General features: G+C 36.8%; 1 protein-coding gene across 3 annotated transcripts in view; it reads right to left on the bottom strand.

The window, feature by feature from the left end:
• Positions 1-19,961, bottom strand: part of YES1 (YES proto-oncogene 1, Src family tyrosine kinase) — a 56,196-nt gene that overhangs the window by 21,797 nt on the left and 14,438 nt on the right. The window lies entirely within an intron of this gene.

Below are 19,961 nucleotides of genomic sequence, written 5' to 3'. Positions count from 1 at the left end.
GCTCTCTTTCTTTTCTCTTCCCTCTTGATAGACACACCCCCAAAGCTTACCAAATTTGACTCCATCTATCTTTCCTTCATCTCCTACTATTTCCTCACTTATGCACACAAGAAAAAAACCTTTCCCCAACAGATAAGCCCTGTTCTTTCCCACGTCTGTGGTTTCCTTAGCACTCCCCACTGTCCATGATACTGTCCTCCTATCTCTACCTGCTAAAACTTACCCACTCACTGACAGTCACTACAAATGTTAACTTTACCACTTAGGTTTTCTCCATAATCGGTAACATATCTTTTTTGTTAAAATGTCTAATGTACCTTTGGAGAGATTTTTGTATGAGACTCTCACCTTATTCCATTTTGCATTTTGTTTTTGCTTACTGGCCTAATTTCCACCCTATCCCCAAATTACTGGCAATAAATACATTTCTTCAAAATCAAGAGTTACTCATCTCTTACGCACTGTACAGCTACCAACATGACTTGCATATGGTACAATTACTAATATTACAAACTCTGCATTATTCTATTCACTTCCTGCAGAAAAACTAATGGTGATTTCATTCATTCACTTGCTTTGTTTTTTTAACTGAAGTAAAGATTATTCTTATTTTATGGTTTTTCCCTTCTTTTATAGCATTCAAAAGGAAGTAGGTAAGCAATGACTGACTCATCAATTCTGAAAGACTAAACAGTCTTACAAACTCTACTACATAATATTAATTTAAAATGTAGCTATAAATATTAAAAGAGAAACAGTCTTAATCTCAGAGTTGGAAGGTTTTCAGATTGCTGTCTTAAATGGGCATATTCTGAAGACGTGACAGTTAAGCACAGCATCAGAACATACCGGAACTGGAAATTTAAGTATCTACTGAGCACACTATGAGAGAATGATAAGCTAAATATATAAAAGGCAATTGTTTGTAAAAGTGTTAGAATAAACTGAAGGTAAGTCATTTCACAATCTAGTACTTGGAAAGTCTTTTAAAGCATAATGTAAAAGAAACCTTAAAGGAAACGACTAATATGATTAACTTCTTGGGGGGAAGGGCAGGCGTGGGGACAGAAACTCTTAAGTGAAGCTAAAGACATCAAAATAGGAGAAACAACTTCGTACTTGCTCACGCTCTTACTTGCTCTCTCAACACACATAAACGCACACGAAAACTGGTTGACATTCTTAATGCAGGCAACCCCTATACATGTAGCCCCTTAGAAAAACAGGAAAGCCTACGAAGAGGCAATTCACAAATGACTTATGAAAGACCAATTAGCATATGAAGATATGTCCAACCATCCTAGTCTTCTACTAAATGCAAATTTTAAAAGGCATCCTTTTTGCTTATCAGGTTGGCAAATTTTGACTCAGTACTCAAGGCTGATGGGTGAATTTTAATCAATAATCAATATATATCTACGAAATACGTTAAGTTGCAAAAACATTTTAAAATTATAAAGAACTTTCAATACTATCTATATTCAAAGTCTAAATATTAAGAAAACTACTAATATTTACATAGACTTTGAAAGGACAGCAGTTGTATGACAGAGAAAAAATTACGAAAGCCAGTAACTGGGCTGCTTTAAATCTGCTAACAGACGAACTGAAATACATCAATTCATAACCGAGGTTACTATAACTATTCACCCACCCTCATTTCCATTTCCAGCTTCCTTTAGTTCCTCATTTTCACCTTTTTCTTCACTCAGGATCCTCGCTTACATCTTTTCTCCCCACAAGACATCACTCCTAACTTAACTCCTCTTATTTCAAAAGTCACATCTTTTTTCCTCCTCACTCTACCAGTTCTCCATTACTACTCTTAACCTGTCCTCCAGCCTCTTTTTCTTAATCCAGAGTCTTCAGTCCAACTCCTCGCATCCACCCACTTACCCTTTCCAACAGCTCCAAGAGAGACCATCATTTTCAGTCCAGGTCCAACCACCCCAGTACCAACACACAGGAGCCCTCACTGCTGCCATCTCCTTTAGAAACATGCTATAGGTGTACGATGTGATTTACATGTTAAAGTGAACTTCAGGTGCAATATGAGTTAAACAGATTTTTTATGGGTTGTCTTGGAAACATAACATCATTTAAAATATTTATATAAAAAAGTCTCTTTCAAGTTTCAAGTTAATAACTTCCAGATACACATTTATTAACAACATACATTTACTAGACACTATAAAGGGAGCTAGGAATGGCAAGAAATGGTTCCTTTTCTATAAAAAGGTCACAGGTAAGTGCAGGGAAAAAATATAGTATTGTAAAATGTGAAAAATGCAGAGTGAAAAAAATGCTAGAGGAGAGGTCAGTACAGAACAGCATGAGAACACAAAGGAAGTTGTCGGCCCTGCCTCGAGTGTTTGTAAAGGAAAATTCTGCAGACAGTGGCATCTGAGCGAGGTCTTAAAGGGCTGGAGATTTAGGGAAGAAGAAATAGGATATCTTAGGAAGAATGAGGGGTGAAGAATGGCTCGTATGCTTGGAGAAGCATGGTGTGTTTGTGGAACAGAAAAGTCTGAGGCAGGAGTACAAGGGGGTGTTTTGAGAATGGTGAGCAGGTGGCTACAGTGAGAGGAGAACTGACACACAAAGAGGATTATCTGCTGAGCAGCAACTTGTAGGTTTATCCAGGGAGCACTGGAAAGTTGAGATTCTTAAAAATGTGAGTAGCAGAAAATATGTGTTTTAGAATAGCTATAAAAGTATAAATTATAGACTAGAAAGAAAGAAATAATGGTGGCAGTTAGTCAAATTATAAAACACCTGCAACGGCCCATGTGAGAGAGGACAAAAGCAGGAGCATTGTGTGGCCAAAGATGAGGGAGAGGAGAGGTACACACCGAGCAGAATAACCACGTTTAGATGATCTGCAGGGTGTGGGTGCCATGACGGTAAAGCTAGGAAGAAAAAGGAGTCAATTATTCACGTTGTACAATTTATTGAACACTTTAATAAAAGTAGTTACTGTGTGTGTGCTAAGGGCTGGATGACTCCAAAGCTTCTAGTTTGAACTGAGTGGAAAGTAATGCCATAACCGAGGTAGAGAAAAGAGAAACAGGTTTTTCTGGACCAGTGAGTTCAGCCTCGGATGTTAGTTTTAGATGCCTGCAGGGCATGATGTTGAGAAGTCTAGTGGGGGACTGACAGTAAGTCTAAAACTCAGAAAGCGGCAGAAACCAGAGAAAAATTAAACAAAAATATTCTCACAGTGTAACCACACCTTTTGGAGATGATAAAACTCACCCAAGGTACAGATTGGGAGGGGTGTGAAGGATTAATACAGTGTTGCAGGAATCTACGGATAAGGGACAGACAGGCAAGGAAACCAGAAAGCGGCAATTAAGAGTCAGGAGTACTTTCATAAACATAAAAACATGGTTAGAAAAGACAATCATTAACTTCAAGATAGTGAAATGGGTTGGGGAAGAGTTTCAACTGTATCTGTGGCACTTTTTTTTTCTTAAAAGAAACATGAAACAAATATAGAAAAATGTTGATGTGTTAAAGGTAGGTAAGAGACATAACTCCTCTTAAGTATTTAATACATTTTTAATGAGAAGTAGAATAATACAGTAAGAATAGAAACAAACCTTCAGGAAGAAAATAGCTAATGGTAAAGACCAACATGAAATCAAGTGGCATTTAAGCTGATTTTAAAAGGCCAGCAGTGTAGTAATTAGGAGCTCTCTAATGACTTTCACAAGAACATTCCTTAGCGTCATGAAGATAAAATTTCGATCACAGTAAATTGAATAATAAATTAATGACTAGGCCATGAAAATATAGAGAATCTGGAATGCAATATCTTCATAAATTGGGAACATGCACTTTTTATCAAGATATTTTCTATGTTTTCCATAGTGACTGGACCATTTGGCATTCACCAGTAATGAATGTGAACTCATTCTCCACATTCTCAACAACACTTCTAAGTCTGTCTTTTCCCTCTCAGAAATTCGTCTTACGTTTACTTGGGTTTGTATATAATCCAAATAGCCTGTACAGCTCTTTTACATTTTATATCTATCTAAAAAGCTTTGACAATTGAAACCGACTGATATCAAAAGGTAGCTGACAATATAAAATGCATATGACTGAGTTGATGTTACACACATTTACAACATGAGCATTATCAAAACCATTAGAACTGCTAACTGACCACTGACTCCAGTTTACTGATATAAACAATGGTCAGGACCTAGGTAATTGCCAAACATCTTTACTACCATTTAATGTGCCAATGCTATCAAAAGCATTTCATCCTCAAGGGTGCCCTTTAAAGCTCAATAGTTCTAAACTTAGATTAGATCCAATGTCAAATCTAAGACCGCATGATTACTAAGATGCCATGATGACTCTTTCATATCTTAATGCATCAATGGGTCAGTTTCTCACTCTTTAAAATCCTATTTGAAGGGGGAAGGTATAGTTCAGTGGTTAGAGTACATGCTTAGCATGTACAAGGTCATGGTTCAATCCCCAGTATCTCCATTAAAATAACTAAATAAGTAAACCTAATTACCTCCCCACCTCCCAAAAAATCCTATTTGAAAAAATGAAGGCATAAATGTGTAAAATTCACCCTTGTTAGCATACAGGTTTGCAAGTTGTGACAAATGTACACATTTGTACAGCTGCCACCTCAATGAAGATAAAGAACAGCCCCATCCCCACTCCCCACGCCACGATGCCTCCATGCATTTTTTGTAGTCAATGTCCCCCTCCAACCCCAAGGCAACCACTAATGTGTCTTCTATTCTCATAGTTTCACCTTTTCCAGATACCACACAGCACGTAGCTTTTTGATTCTGGCTTTTTTCACTTAGCATAATGTATCTAAGATCCACCCATGTTTTCTGCGGGTATCAGTTCATTCCATTTTCTACCGAGTAGTATGCATATACCACAGTTTTTATTCATTCCCCAATTGAGGGACATTGGCATTGTTCCCAGTTTTTGAAAATCACAAATAGCGACACTATGAACACATACATGTAAGTATTTCTGTGAAGTTAAGTTTTGGTTTCACTTGAGTAAATACTTAGGAGTGAAACTGCTGGGTTTCACTTATAAAACAGCAAGCACTTTTTCAAAGCAGCATTTACATTTTGCGTTCTCACCATCAAAATGAGAGTTCCAGTTGCTCCACATCCTCATCAACACTTGCTATTGTCAGGTTGGCTGGTTTGTTTTTTGGTGAGTAGTGCTACTGTTTAGGTTTTAAATTTATATTCCTCTAATGACTATGCACCTGGTATTAAGCATCTTTTCGTGTGCTTATTTGCTACTTACATCTACTTTGGTGAAGTATCTGTTCAAATCAATTTTTAAATTGTCGTATTTTTTCTATTATATTCCAAAACAAGAATATTTACTACTATAATACTGTTATATTCTTTATATATTCTGGAATCAAGATATTTGTCAAATATACTATAATATTTTCTCTCAGCCTATAGGTTGCCTTTGCATTTTTATAATAGCATCCTTGGATGTGATTTTTAATTTTGTTCAGTTAAGTTCAATTAGCAATTTTAAATTCTGTGGTTTGTATTCTGTGTGTCCTAATGGAGAATTCCTCACCAGAAGAGTTTCTCCTATTTTCATCTAGAAGTTTTAGCTCTCTGTATCAAGCCTACTGAGTCATTTTAAATGGGTTTTTGTATATGTTGTGAAGTCTGAGATTCACTATTTTAAAACTGGATATACAGTTCTTCAACTACCATTTGTTGAAAAGACTATCCACCTCCTGTTGAATTTATCTTGGTACTTTTGTCAAAAATCAATCATAAATTCATGGGTCTATTTCTATACTTCTATTTGCTCCACTGTTTTATTATGTCTATACTTCTATCAATTATCATATTGTCTTCATTACTATAGCTTTATAGTAAGTCTTGAAATTAGATAAAATAAGTCCCTCAGGTTTTTTAAATCTTTTCCAAAACTGTTTTGGATACTCTAGAAAAGGAAGTCAACAAATTTTTCCAAAGGAGCCAGACAGTAAACACTTTAAATTTTGCTGACCAAATGGTCTCTGTCCCAACTACTAGACTGCCATTTTAGTGCAAAAGCAGCCACAGACAATTCATAAATGCTCAGCGTGGCACTGTTGTAATAAAACTATTTCCAAAAATAGGCAGAGCGCCAATATGGCCTGGAAGTTGCAGTCTGCCTGTGTGCTAGGGTCTTTCATTTCCATACAAATTGTAGAATCAGCTGGTCAATATCTACAAAAATGCCTGCTGGCATTTTGATTGGGATGATACTGAATCAACAGATCAATCAGGGGAGAACTGACATCTTAAAAATACTGATCTCTTTCCTGATCCAAGAATGTAATACTCCATTTATTCAGAACTTTAAAAATTTCTATCAGCAATGTTTTATAATTCTCAGTGTACAGGTCTTGTCCAACTTTTGTTAAAATTATCTCTAGGCATTTCAAATTTTTCACTGTTACTATAAATTATATTACTTTTATTTCTATTCCAAATTAAATGATATCATCACTTACATAAATATATATTAATATATTAATAATTTACATATACTTGATATTTAGATACTGATCTCATATCTTGTGACCCTGCTAAGCTCATATTAGTTCTAATAGCTTTTTTGTAGGTTCCATACGATTTTCTACATTCAAGATCATGGGTACAAATAAACACTTTTATTCTCCTTTCCAAAGTGTATGCCTTTCCCCTCTTGCCTTACTGCACTGGCCAACACCTCCAGTAACAGCCCCTCTAGTACAATGCTAAACAGAAGTGAGGAGACACAACATCTTTCCTTCGTTTCTATGTTTTTTTTTTCTTTTTATGTGTATTTGTTATTTAAGTATAGTTAGTTTACAATGTTGTGTCTCATTTCTGATCTTAAGGGAGAGAGCAATCAGTATACCACCGGTAAGTATATTAGCTGTTTGATTTTTTATAGCTGACCTTCATCAGGCTGAGGAACATTCCCTTCTAATTCTGTATTTGCTGAGAGTTTTTGTCCTGAATGGGTGTTAAATTTTGTCAAGTATTTTTCTATATCTACTTAACTGATCACATGAGTGTTCTCCTTTATTCAACTGATATGGTGAATTACACTAACTGATTTTTGAGTGTTAACCCCACCTTGGCACCTCTGCATTCTTGGAATAAAATCCATCTGGTTATGATACATTACCCTTTTATACATTCCTAGAGGCTAAAATGTTGTTCAATACTTTTTTGTCTATGGTCAAAAGGGATACTGCTTTTTAGTTTTCCTTTCTTCTAATTTCTTTGTCTGTTTTTGGCATCAGGATAATGTCGACCTCATGAAATAAGCTGGGATATGTTCCCTTCCTCCTCTATTACTGGAAAGAGTTTAAGATTAAACTCTACCTTAAATGTTCAAGCGAATTCACCAGGGAACTATCTGGGCCTTGAGTTTTCAATTATAAATTTAACATCTTTAATAATACAGGGCTACTCATATTCTTGATTTTCCTTGTGTTACTTTGATAACTTTCATCTTTTAGATTTGTTCAATTCACCCAAGTTATTAAATGTATATTAGCATAAAGTTGTTCATAATTTCCACTAATTAATCTAGTCCAGCACCACAGCCCTTTCGAAGTTTCTACTGTAAGTCCAGAGTAATCAACAAGGACTTTGTTTCCCTCCTGTTAGGAAAACCTCAAATGCCTCCCAGCCTCTGTGATCTCACAGGGCCATCAGCTCACATCAACCTGGCTGCTCTTAGCCCAGCTTTACAGTTTCATTCTCTGCATGTACATTCCAGAATTCAGCAAAACACCAGGGACTCCTATGTAGACTTCTAGCATTATTTTTCTAAATAGTGTCTTTCTGCTGGAATCCTGCCCTGCAACTTCCAGCTGCCTCAGCCTCCATGAATCCTGATCTCCATCTCCTCGACTTATTATTGCCCATTGCCCCTATCCCTGCTCTGCGGTTCAGACCACACCTCCAGGCAGAAAGCTGGGGTGATCAGGTACAGCTCTCCTTGTTTCCTGTCTTTCAGGGATCACAGTCCTGTACGGCTAATGTCTAATGTCTGAAAACAGCTGTGTCATGTATTTTGTCCACATTTTCAGCTTTTTGTTTTTTTGGGGGGGGGGGATGGTAAACCCATCATGACCACTTAAAGTGTTCTTAAAAGAAAACATTACACCCGTGTATTATTCTAAATAAATTTGTACATCAGTTTATATAACAGATAATGGACTTATTTCTTAATAATAATCACTTTCAAACAAATTAACATTTTAAGTGTTCTAGTGGAGCTGATTACAGTGCTCTGTGGTATTTTCTTTTAATTTCAAGAAAGAAATATAATATTTAAAGTATCATTTGTGTACACACTTGCTAAGTCTAAAATTTATACTCAGCTTAATGTTTACAAGGCTCTTTTGGACTCAAAAAGGGCTTTTATTCTAAAGATTAAAACAGTAATAGGGAAGAGGCCAGAGTCTCATAAAAATCAGAAACTGCAGTTTATCTGATTACAGATTATAAGGTGAATCCCAAAAGACTGGTGGTATTCAAATTTGAATGCAGGTCTTGATAAGAGGTAATCATTGCTTTATTGTTAGGAGCTTATTGCTTCCCTACCATAATGTGGACTCTGCACCCCTGACGCTTTAACCAACTATGTCTCTCTACTGGGATAGCCGTTCCCTGCTTCTCACTCCTACTTACTCATAATTTTGATTCATCTGTAGTCTATTCCAGGTTCCCTCAATCTCCCTGAGCTACTGCCTGATTCACCTATTTCTGAGTTTGTACTGGCATGAACAAGAGTAAAAGCAAAAGGATGTGAGCTGCTATCCCATTGCCCTAACCTGCTGACGCATTAGGGTTTGGCCATCAGGTGCTCACTCCATGTCTCCTTAAGGGACTGTGGGCCCAGAAGTTTTCATGATGATCAGCCTGTTTAGGAAAAGCTCTTGCTTTAACAGCTAATGCAGATACATACATTTTAGCAAAATGTACTAAAAGTAAAACGTTTTCAAACTGAAACAAATTTCTGCCTTAGATTTTTTTTTCTTTTGAGATGAAGTCAGAGATCTGGAAGATTAATGGGCAATGCTGATCTAGCTCCACTAAGTCACCAGCCATTACCAGAAGGTACAGTCAGGATAACAAATGCAAAGTTTCACTCTGAGTCCTCATCACACCTAACTACTTTCTCATCTTCCCTGGATAATGGCAAGAAGAGAAGGTGGAGTGAAACTAAAAACATCAACAGAGCTTTGCTGGTGGGGCAAACTCTCAGAAGCAGAGAAGTAAAACAGCCCCTTTTCTATTCTCATATGGTGGCCTTTTCATCCCCCAAAAGAATGTAAGTTATAGCACCTGGAAACCTTTTGTTTCAAAATCCTATAGGAAAGAGAAGACTGATAAAGTAGTGGCAACAACAAGAAGAAACGCTACCAGGTAGTTGGGGGTCTCTTTTCTAACCTCTGGCCTTCATAGTCCATTTCAACTTTCTCTCTGCTTTTCTCTCCACATATCTCAGTTCTTTGAGCAAAATTTATTCTAACTTTCCTACATTTCTCATACTCATTTAAAATATAATCTGAATTTTCTTGATTTCTGACCATGCTGGCTGCTCCCCCTACATTAAAACTGCCCATTAAGGTTCCCAATTAATGCTAAATCAATTTTCAGTCCTCATGGCCCCTGATCTGCCAGCCACATGTGACACGTGGATCCTTCCCCTTTCCACCTTATTTCTAGGACATCTGCTCTTAGTCTTCTCTGGTCTTCTCAGTCTTCTTTGCTGGTCCCTCCTTACTTCCTGACACCTAAACACAGAGTGCTGCAGGAAGGCCTTCTCCATCTACACGCTCCTTTGCTGGTATCACCCAGTCTTACATCGTTAAATGTCATTTATACATCGACAGTTACCAAACTGACATATTTATGGACTTCATGTTTTCCCACTCGAACTCCAGATTCGTTTTGGTTTTTTTTTTTTTACAGTTTTTTAGAATTTTGTTTATTTGTTTTCATTTTATTTTTGTTGGGGGGAGGTAATTAGGTTTAGTTACTTATTTATTTTAATGGAGGTACTGGGGATTGAACCCAGGACTTTGTACATGTTAGGCATGTACTCTTACCACTGAGCTATATCCTCCCCTCAGATTAGTTTTTTAAGTATCTACTCAATATCTCCACCTGGATGTCTAAAAGCACCTCAGATTTAACATTTCCAAGACTCCTAATCCTTCTCCCCAAACCAGCTCCTGCATCTATCTCCCCCATCCCAGTAAATGTTAATGCCATTCTTCCAGCTGTTCAGGACAAAAGCTATGAAGTGTCCTTACTATCCTCTTTGTTTCAACAGCCTACATTCAATTCCTCAGCATCTCCCTTAGTTCTATTTTTAAAACATATCCATAATCTGAAAACGTCTCTCCACCTCCACTGCTAACCTGGACTAAGTGACACCAACTTTCACTAATGGACGATACTGAGTTACTGACTGCAGCAGCCTCGGTGGCCTCCCTGCTCTCGCCTTTGCACCCCCCACAGGCTTTTCTCAAAGTATCAGCGCTATCCTCTTAAAACACAAATCATTTCACAACAGTCCCCTGCCACAATCCGTCCAAGATTTTCTGTTGCACTCAGAGTAAAAGCCAAAGTTCTTACAATGGCCTTCAAGACCTTACTACAGGGATAAATTGGGAGTTCGAGATTTGCAGATACTAAGTACTATATACAAAACAGATAAACAACAAGTTTATACTGCGTAGCACAGGGAACTATATTCAGTATCTTATAGTAAATTATGGTGAAGAATACAAAATGAATATATGTATGTTCATGTACGACTGAAGCACTATGCTGTACACCAGAAATTGATATAACATTGTAAACTGACTGTACTTCAATAAAAATATATATATATACAAAAAACACCCTACTATGGAGCTCCCATTACTCCTCTTACTGCATCTCCTACTGCTAAGCCCTCACTTGCCCCAAACCTGCCTGCATCCTGCAGACCGGCCAGGCACACTCCCGTCTCGGGCCACTGCACTTTCTTCTCTTCACCAGGGAAGCTCTTCTGCTACAGACCCGCATGGCTCAGCGCCTCAGCTTCTTCAGCTCTTTGCACTACTATCATCTTCTCAGTAAGAACGTCTTTCACTGCTCTATTACCACCTTCTTAGTAAGAACCTCTCTGACTGCCCTCTCTACAAAGCAGCAATGCAACATTCCCTAGGGTACTGCCTATTCCCCTTAAACATGCTTTATTTTTGATAGCACTTAACACCATATAATACATAAGGGCTGAGAGCACAGGCTCGTGTTGTTTGTTTACTGAAAGTACAGCACAGTGGTTAAGAACACAGATTTTTAGAAACAGAATGTCTGGGTTCAAAGTCTGAGTCCACTGCTCAGTAGCTGTGTGAACTTTGGCAAGATACTCAACCTTTCTGTGCTTCAGTTTCCTCATTTATAAAATGGGAATAATAAAAGTAAGACTGAGAGTGACTGTGACAATTAAATGAGTTGACACATATAATGCACCTGTAACAGTGCCTAGCATAGTAGTAACACTAACGTTTGCTATGATGGTGACGACCTGGAGGATAATAACGGCTGTCCTCTCCAGAATGTAAGAACGGGCAAATTTTGTTTTTAAAGTTTATTGAAGTATAGCACATACGCAGAAAAGTAAATACAACAAATGTACAGCTCAGTGAATTAGCATAAACTGAACACCAATGCACTCACCACCCAGATAAAGAAACTAAGTGCCAACCACCATCCTAATGGAAATACACCTTGCAGCAGATTGCTGGGGCAGAGTACGCACTGCTCGACAGTTTTCCAGGGTGGCTGCAGCAGTTTATAATCCCACCAGCAGATTACGAGAGTTGCCACTGCTTCACATTTTCACCAATACTTGTCATTTTCACTCTTTAAAAATTTATCTGCTCTGCTGGGTGTGCTTTCAATTTTATGTTCATAATTATTAATGAAGTGAGCACTTTTACATGTTTATTGGTGATTCTCTTTTGCAAAATGTCTATTCAAGACACTTATTCACTTTTTTATAGGGTTGTCTGTTTTTCTTATTGATCTATAAGGCATACTCTGTAAAATTCCTGGAACCTAGAACACAATATTCCCAGAACCTGGAACATAATGAGCATCAATAAATATTTTTTAAATGAACGAACGCTTGCTGTTTTCCTTCAGATCCTAATCATCTCCATTTCTACAACTCTGCTTCCTCATCAGATAATTTGTAGTGATTCTCAACCTCTAATCCATCCCAAAGGGGTTCTAACATGTAAACTGCTTAATAACCTTTATAAAGTAGACCCAAACACTCTCCAGGACAAATCTTTCCATGGCTCCCTACTACCTACAGAATAATATACCAAATCCTTAACCTGGTATTCCAGGTTAACTTCCCCAATTTACTTTCCCAACCTGCTTTCCCTACTACCTGCTAATATTCCAAAACACAGACTTGGGGTTGGGGAAGACAAAAAAGCCAATTAGACATTAACTGTGCAAATCAGATGGCAGAGACTGTCTCTCAGGTAGAGCTGGCAGGATGCGCGCAAGTCCACAGACAAGAGAGAACAAAGTGGGCTTTTGAAACCGGAAGTAGTTTGGTGCTCAAGTACAACATGGAAGAGTATGAAGAGGAAACAAGAGGCCAGAACAGAGCCTACACTACACAGACCTTACATTTCCTTTTACTTAATATAAATTGCTTTAGCTGTATGGGCATTCATTTAATTTTTGTTGAAAGAATAAATCACTGAATTGTAACTTGATTCTAATTCTTTCCAACAACCTGCATAACACTTGTGTCTCCCCCAAGGGCCAAGCAGAGCATGCATTCTAGAAATACTTGCAGGTTTTCCAATTATTTACTTAACTTACCAATTCCCTAAGTCATATAAAGTTTTTCAACTTTGTATCAGGTGGTCATGTATCAGAATTACCTATACTGTATCAGAATCCACTTTGTAACAGCATGTTTAGTAGAGCTGGAGCAAATTTGAAATACTTTTTTCAGTGCATCTGGCTCAATCACTAGCAGGTGACGCTTACACTGTACACTATGTTAAGGTATTTTGTTTTAATATTTTATACTTTGACAGTGTTTTATTTCCAAAGCACTTTATTATTTAATTTGGTCCTATAATAATCCTAATGTTATCGGGGGGGGGAAGTAGGTGTAAACTCTACATCTTATATTTGAAGAACCTGTATTCTGGGGAGGTTAAGTCACTTGCTCAAGCAGGAGAAGCTAAAAGTGAGCACAACTAGGGAACTGGGTCTGAGTTCTATGCCACACTCTTTCCACTACCCACACAGCCTCCAGGGAAGCCTGTGTATAACATTTTCTGTTCTTTGGCCTAAAGGGCTAATGTTTAATAACTTACAATGTTGCAAACATGATAAAATTATTGGCAGTCAGCCTCACTGCTCCACCTACAACACAAACCTACTAACTTTGAAAACAGCACCCCGTCCCTCTCCATCATGACCATGTTGTCTTATTATTAGTAAAACTGATTATTCTCAGATGACTTAACATATTTTTGAACTCATAAAAAAAATAAAATGTACATTATTTCTATAAACTAACTCTAGCAAGCTTACCAACTGTGACATTTTATGCTGTATCCAGCAAGGAGGTAAAAAACCCTAGTCTGGCACTTTGCTCAGATAGCTCCAATTTACAACCAAGAGTTTTGAATGTTTAAGAAATCCTAGAGAAATAAATTTATAGACTTGATGTCATAAAATATGAAATGATCAGTCTCCATAGGACACAGCACTCTACAGACCAAAAAGACAATGATTTTTTTCTCTTTCATTTTAAAATCCCTCTCACTTTAGCATAAAACACAAAAGATAGGCAGGACTACGAAAGAATAGAAAACAGACGGAGAAGAGGAAACATCACACTACTAAAGGGTGTGCACTCTGTCTTATAAAAGCAAACAAAGAACTTAATTTTCCAAGGGTCAAAGGAGAATAGAAAATGTGAGCAAATGGAAACCTGAACTTACACTCCCACCGACAGAAATTTCTACTATCTTTTTTCTTTTTTTTTTTTTTGTACGTTAGATATACAAACAAGTGACCTTAAAGAAAAAGCCAACTCATTCTAAATTCTGAGTAGTTCCCCATGATTTCTTTAATGATGTCTATCTGGCACAGGATCAGCCATAAGGACCTAATGTAAAAGAACTGTAAAGAACACTTAAATTTTATTGTGTTTGGAAGTATAGTAACAAATTACAAAGTAAAGTCTCAAGATTTTCTTAAAAATTATTAAATTCAACACAAAATAGATATGAATTATGAAGATCCCAGATAAAAATTACATTTGGCCAATTCAGGCAATTACTAAAAAGCTGTTAGTGGAAAGGTACTTGTAAAATATTTATTAGGCATTATTCTGTCTACAAATTAAGTCAACTCTTGAAAAAAATAAGCTGATTTTATATCTATCTTGAGATTTTTTAATATCCTCAGATTTCCACACCTTACCTACTGTCTTTGTCAAGATTCTTGACCTAGAAATTACAATAAACAGATGCTACTTTCAAGTCCTTATGGAAATTAAATGTTCCTAAAACACTATATAGATCCTTCTTTAGTTGGAGTTTTAAATCTTAAAAATATATCATTTAATTATTCCTATAATAATGTACATATCCCTTCCATTTATCTTTTTAAGACTAAAGAGAAGAAATCAGATATCACATTTTTAGAAATATCAGTTTATAAAACCGACCCAAAGCTCTTTAGTTTCCCCAAATTCCTGTGATATTTTATTTCCATTATGCTTCTGTTGACTTTCAATGTATGTCTTAGTCAACAAATTTAAAACCTGAAAGTTTAAACATGAAATTAATGCAGATCTGAGGAGAGGGAGCCTTTGGCAATAGAAGCAAGGAATAGTCAGATGTGTTTCAAAAGTCAAAATAAATCACATGACGAGGAGTGTGGCGGGAGATGAGTTTAGGGAAGCAGAGAAGTGAATCAGTTTAATCTGTTACCTCTCAGGCTATGAACCTTTCTGCCTTTGGATATGTTTTGGTGCAAGTCTTCTGTTAAATCACCAGCCTTTTATAAGGAATAAACAGCTATTATCCTCACTTCTCACCTCAGGCTAGTATTTCTAGTAGTAAGAAAGAAGTTTTAAAAATACATTTTGATTGGTGTCCAAAAATTTAATCATAACTTGTTCACATTATGTACGTTTAAAAACCACTGTTTATTAAAAAAAAACTATTTTGAAATAATTTTAGATGTATGGATGAATTATAACCATTTTCTTTTCAAACAATGTGCTTTTTAGTTTATTTTGCTACCTAATATTCCTTCTCAAACAAGATGTTAAAATTACTACAGTAAGTAGTTTACTGTGGTTTTGTTGGAGTTTAATACAGTGCTTTAAAATGTTTGCTTCAAGGGGGAGGGTATAGTGCAAACGGTAGAGCAGATGCTTAACATGCACTCGGTCCTGCATTCAATCCCCAGTACCTCCTCCAAAAATAAGTAAATAAACCTAATTTACCCCCTCCAATAAAATGCTTGCTTCAAAACTTTAATTGCCAAATGTTAAAAGGTATTGTAATTTTTTAACTTTTACGAAGAAAATCCTGTCCTGTCAGCAACAAAGTTTTTTAAAAACTATGGTTTTAGCCTACAATATATACTTAATGTTTTGTTTTGTTTTGCTTTCCACTTTTCTTGATACTGGTTTTGAATGAAACAAAATAATTCCCTGGGTATCTAATAGGTAAAAGGATACGTGAAGTACCAATTTTGCCTTTAAATAGGTCTGTTTTTTCCTTCTAAAAATAAGTCTACAGAATAATGGTAATTACACAGTAGAATGGCAAAGACAAGCCATGACTTTCTAGCAATTTGTTGGAAGAGAACATAAACTTACTTTTTAAATTAACAGGAAAAAGTCTTTTAGATCCTCTAAAATACCAGAATTTATTTGATACCTACAGACATTCCCCTACAGAAACATAAAGGGTGAAGATGAGAGACTAGTTCTCATTTTGTCAGAAGATCCACCCTGGAGAGGAGGCTCTTTTAGCTGGGACAGTGGTCTCCTGGGCACCCACTGGAACATCTTCCAGGAATCTCAAATTTATCACGTCCAAAATGGGACCTGCCATCTTTGCCATCAAAACCACTCTTCCTTCTCTGACACTCAAGTGTTAGTGAATGGGGAGAACACTGCTCCAGTCCAGCCTGCTGCCTTAGTCAGAAACTTGAGAGTCATTCTTAACTCACAGCTGTCCCATGCGCCACAGATTCAGTCATCGGAACTGACCATATTACCCTGTAATCTCAACATTCTTCCACTTTTCCCTCAACTAATTACTACTTCCCTTGGTTACTAATCATGTCTTTTACTCTTCCTTTAAAGATGAGAAAACTGAGGCATAGAAATTATGTAACTTGCCCCAAATCAGAGATAACGTCCAGGCAGCCTGGCTCTAGAGCAACGCTATCCAGTAAAAATATAATGTGAACCACATATAGAACCTCAAATTTTCTAGAAGCAACATTAAAAATGATGAAAAATAAACAAATGAGATTTATATGATATTATTTCGATATCTTATTTAACCTAATAAACCCAAAATAGTATCATTTCAACATGTAATCAACAAAAAAAGTTGAATTATTTTATTCTTTTTATCGTTTTAAGTCTTCAAAATCTGGATGTATTTTACACTTACAGCACATCTCAATTGGAACTAGCCACATTTCAACTGCACAAATGTTTCATGTGGCCAGAAGCTAATTCCAACGTTGTGGTTAATAATAAGAAACATGTATTTGGTTTTCCTATTTCTAGCCCAGAGCTACTAAAGCCCTTGGGATTTTCCTAAGTGATAAGCACAATAAAGGTGAAGGAACATCTTTTTTTTTTTTTTTCCCACTTGTTTTATTTTTTAGATTCCACATATAAGTGAAAACATAGTATCTGTCTTGAGTCTCTTTTATAAGGGCATTAATCTCATTCATGAGGACTCTGCCCTCATGACCTAATCACCCTCAAAGGCCCCACCTCCAAATGCCTTTATAACAAATACTTACGTTATTCCTAAGTCACTTCCAACCACACCTGAATTTACAAGTGGAAACCCCTAAGGGAGGAGGGCTGGTTGCCAAGGAACTAACCCTGTGAATTAGGCGGTAAGAACTTTGAGGCCCACCAAACACTCCCACCTCAGGAGAGGAAGCTGGAAGCTGAGCAATCACTAACTGTGAATGATTTAATCAGCCATGCCTGTGTCAAAAGGCCTCTACAAAAATCCTGCCAGAAGAGGTTCAGAGACCTTTCAGGTGCTGAAGAGACCTGGAGGTTCTGGGAGGGTGGCTTACCTGGAAGCCCCACACTCCTTCCCAGAGACCCTGCCCTTATGCATCTCTTCCACTGCCTGTTCCCAAGTGTATTCTTTTATAATAAACCAGTAACCTAGTAAACTGTTTTCCTGAGCTGTTAGCCAGTACAGCAAATTATCAAACCCAAGAACGTGTTATTGGAAATCCCAACTTATAGCAGTTGGACAGAAGTTGTGGGTAATGTGCAGACTCACTATTTACAACCCTGATATGATATTTTCAGAAGTAATAAAATAGAGATAAATGAGACAAGGGTTTTTATGTGAACTCTTCTGGCATAATTATGTTTTAGGTATGTCTATCCAAAAATAGTTGCTCCAAAGTTTTGGTAACTTTGAACTTCAGAGTTTTGCTAAATTAAGTTAAATGATGGGAATTCATTGCCTATCAACATCATTTCAAATAAGATAAAATACTGGAACATTAACTGCTAAACAAGTCTAAGTTTACCCACTTTTGACTTTTTATGAGAGAAAAACTAAAGTTTATTTGGGGGGGGTATAGCTCAAGTGCTAGAGCACATGTTTGGCATGCATGAGGTCCTGAGTTCAATTTCCAGTACCTCCTCTAAGAAAAAAAAAAAAATTACCCCCCCCCCAAAAAAAGGAGTCTCAGAGAGAGCAAAGGGAGGAAGAAACTATCAAAACAATGAAAAAAAAAAAGTCTATTAGACACATCTTGTAACAACATTGAGAAAAGAATTTATTTATGAGAAACTAACATTGTAAATCAACTATACTTCAATAAAAATAAATTATGCTATGAAAAAATGTGTATTTCTAGAGGTTATAGGTTATGTTCATAAATTTGCCAATCAGGAAATGCGGATATGACAAACAGTCCGCAATCACTTATTTCTTAGTTTTCATCAGAAATTAAGGTTTCTGAGAACTGAGAATTCTAATTAATATAGGTAATTAAAACTAAAAATTAATACGGGAAACATCTTTGTATGCAAGGAAAAAGAAGGTATAAGGAATGGAAATGCACTGTGGTAAGGGAAAGAAAAGTAATTTGGTCCTAAAGCTGGTTATTTCTAAATGGGAAAGAAAACAGGACAAATTAATATGGATATAGAAAGTTGTAGAAGCTTTGTAAGAGAAAATAAAAAATCTTTAGAAAGGAATTCTGTGTGTGATCAGGAATAAGATTAGAATGAATTTAATTGAGTGAACGAATTTTAATATTCAAGGTAAGATGGTGCAAAACCTGAATTTGTTTTCTCTGTTAGGAGAACAAACTTTTGGGGGGGAATATTGAGCTGCTAAGTTTCCTTACCTTTCAAGTAATTTGTTGTAACTTTATTTGCTTCTGAAATCTTTCATTGTCACTTTTTTATGTGAATAAGTTTTGTTTCACAGTGACCTGTGATCCTATCTGACCAAATGTTTTGAAACTTGGTGTGCAACTTCCATTCACAAACTGAGGCAGGACTACATCTTTCAGGAGGAAGCAGACAGAGCAGCTGTTGCCCCATTCTCTCAAAGATTTGGGGAAAGTCAAAACAGGAGTGAGGACTGAAACCAAGTTCCCCTAAAACCAACTTCCATTCTAGAGTTTATGATTAATTTCTCTACCCAAAACTTTATTCCCTTTCTTGTCCCCTCTGACCTCAATCCTGTGCTAACTCAACTAGTCAAGTGCCTAAAACTGCTGTAGCTGATAACATCATTAATGCACTAACCCTGCTGTTGTAGCTATCAGTAACATACAAACTCAAGTTGTTTCTGCAGGGCAAGATGCACTAACAGACCCCTGAGCCACGGACCACCTGGCCAGAGAATCAGAAACCAGAGATATCCTGACCCCCAAAATATGATTAAGATATATCACAGATATGTCACACGACCATGATCAATTCCAATCTCTCTGTTCTTCCTCCCCTTTAAAGGTACCCCCAACTCAAAGACTAAGCTGGAGCGGACCTGAGGCTTACTCCCACTCCCTTGCTTGATGCCCTGCAACAAATTCCTACTTTGCTACAAACGCCTGTTGTCAGTTTGGCTTTCTGCACACTGCAGGCACAGGAGCCTTTTGCTCAGTTTCAGAGCCTGGGACATCTTACACCAAAAAAATTAAGTAGTACTCAGAAAACGATGTGGATATATCAAAAGCACACAGGAACCATCTTGAAGAGGTTCTTGCTGGCTGAATATAGGACGAATTTGAGCATCAAAATGAGTAGTGACACTAATGGATTATAGCTTGTTGACTAAAAGAAAATACAAAAATCACTCTTGATAATAAACAAATGAGGGAGAAGGGGAGATTTTCTTACAGAATCCCAACTAATACGTATAGAAGGAATTACAGAGTTAGAAAAGTACTATTTTGCAACCATCAATTGCAATAATCAATTCAAGCAAGACTCATTCACAGAGTCTAAAACTATTTTCCCATATATCAATTACTAGTGAAAAAGAGAAAAATACTAACTTTACAGTGGAGAAATCTGACAGACATCACCTTAACCTAAGCAGAGTTAACACTGCCAATAACGGGACAGACTAACAAAGTGTGCCTCCT

Source organism: Camelus bactrianus, chromosome 24 (assembly GCF_048773025.1).
Source record: "Camelus bactrianus isolate YW-2024 breed Bactrian camel chromosome 24, ASM4877302v1, whole genome shotgun sequence".
Classification (NCBI taxonomy): Eukaryota; Metazoa; Chordata; class Mammalia; order Artiodactyla; family Camelidae; genus Camelus; species Camelus bactrianus.
Note: the sequence above shows the minus strand (reverse complement) of the source record. Positions and strands in the feature narration are given on the sequence as shown.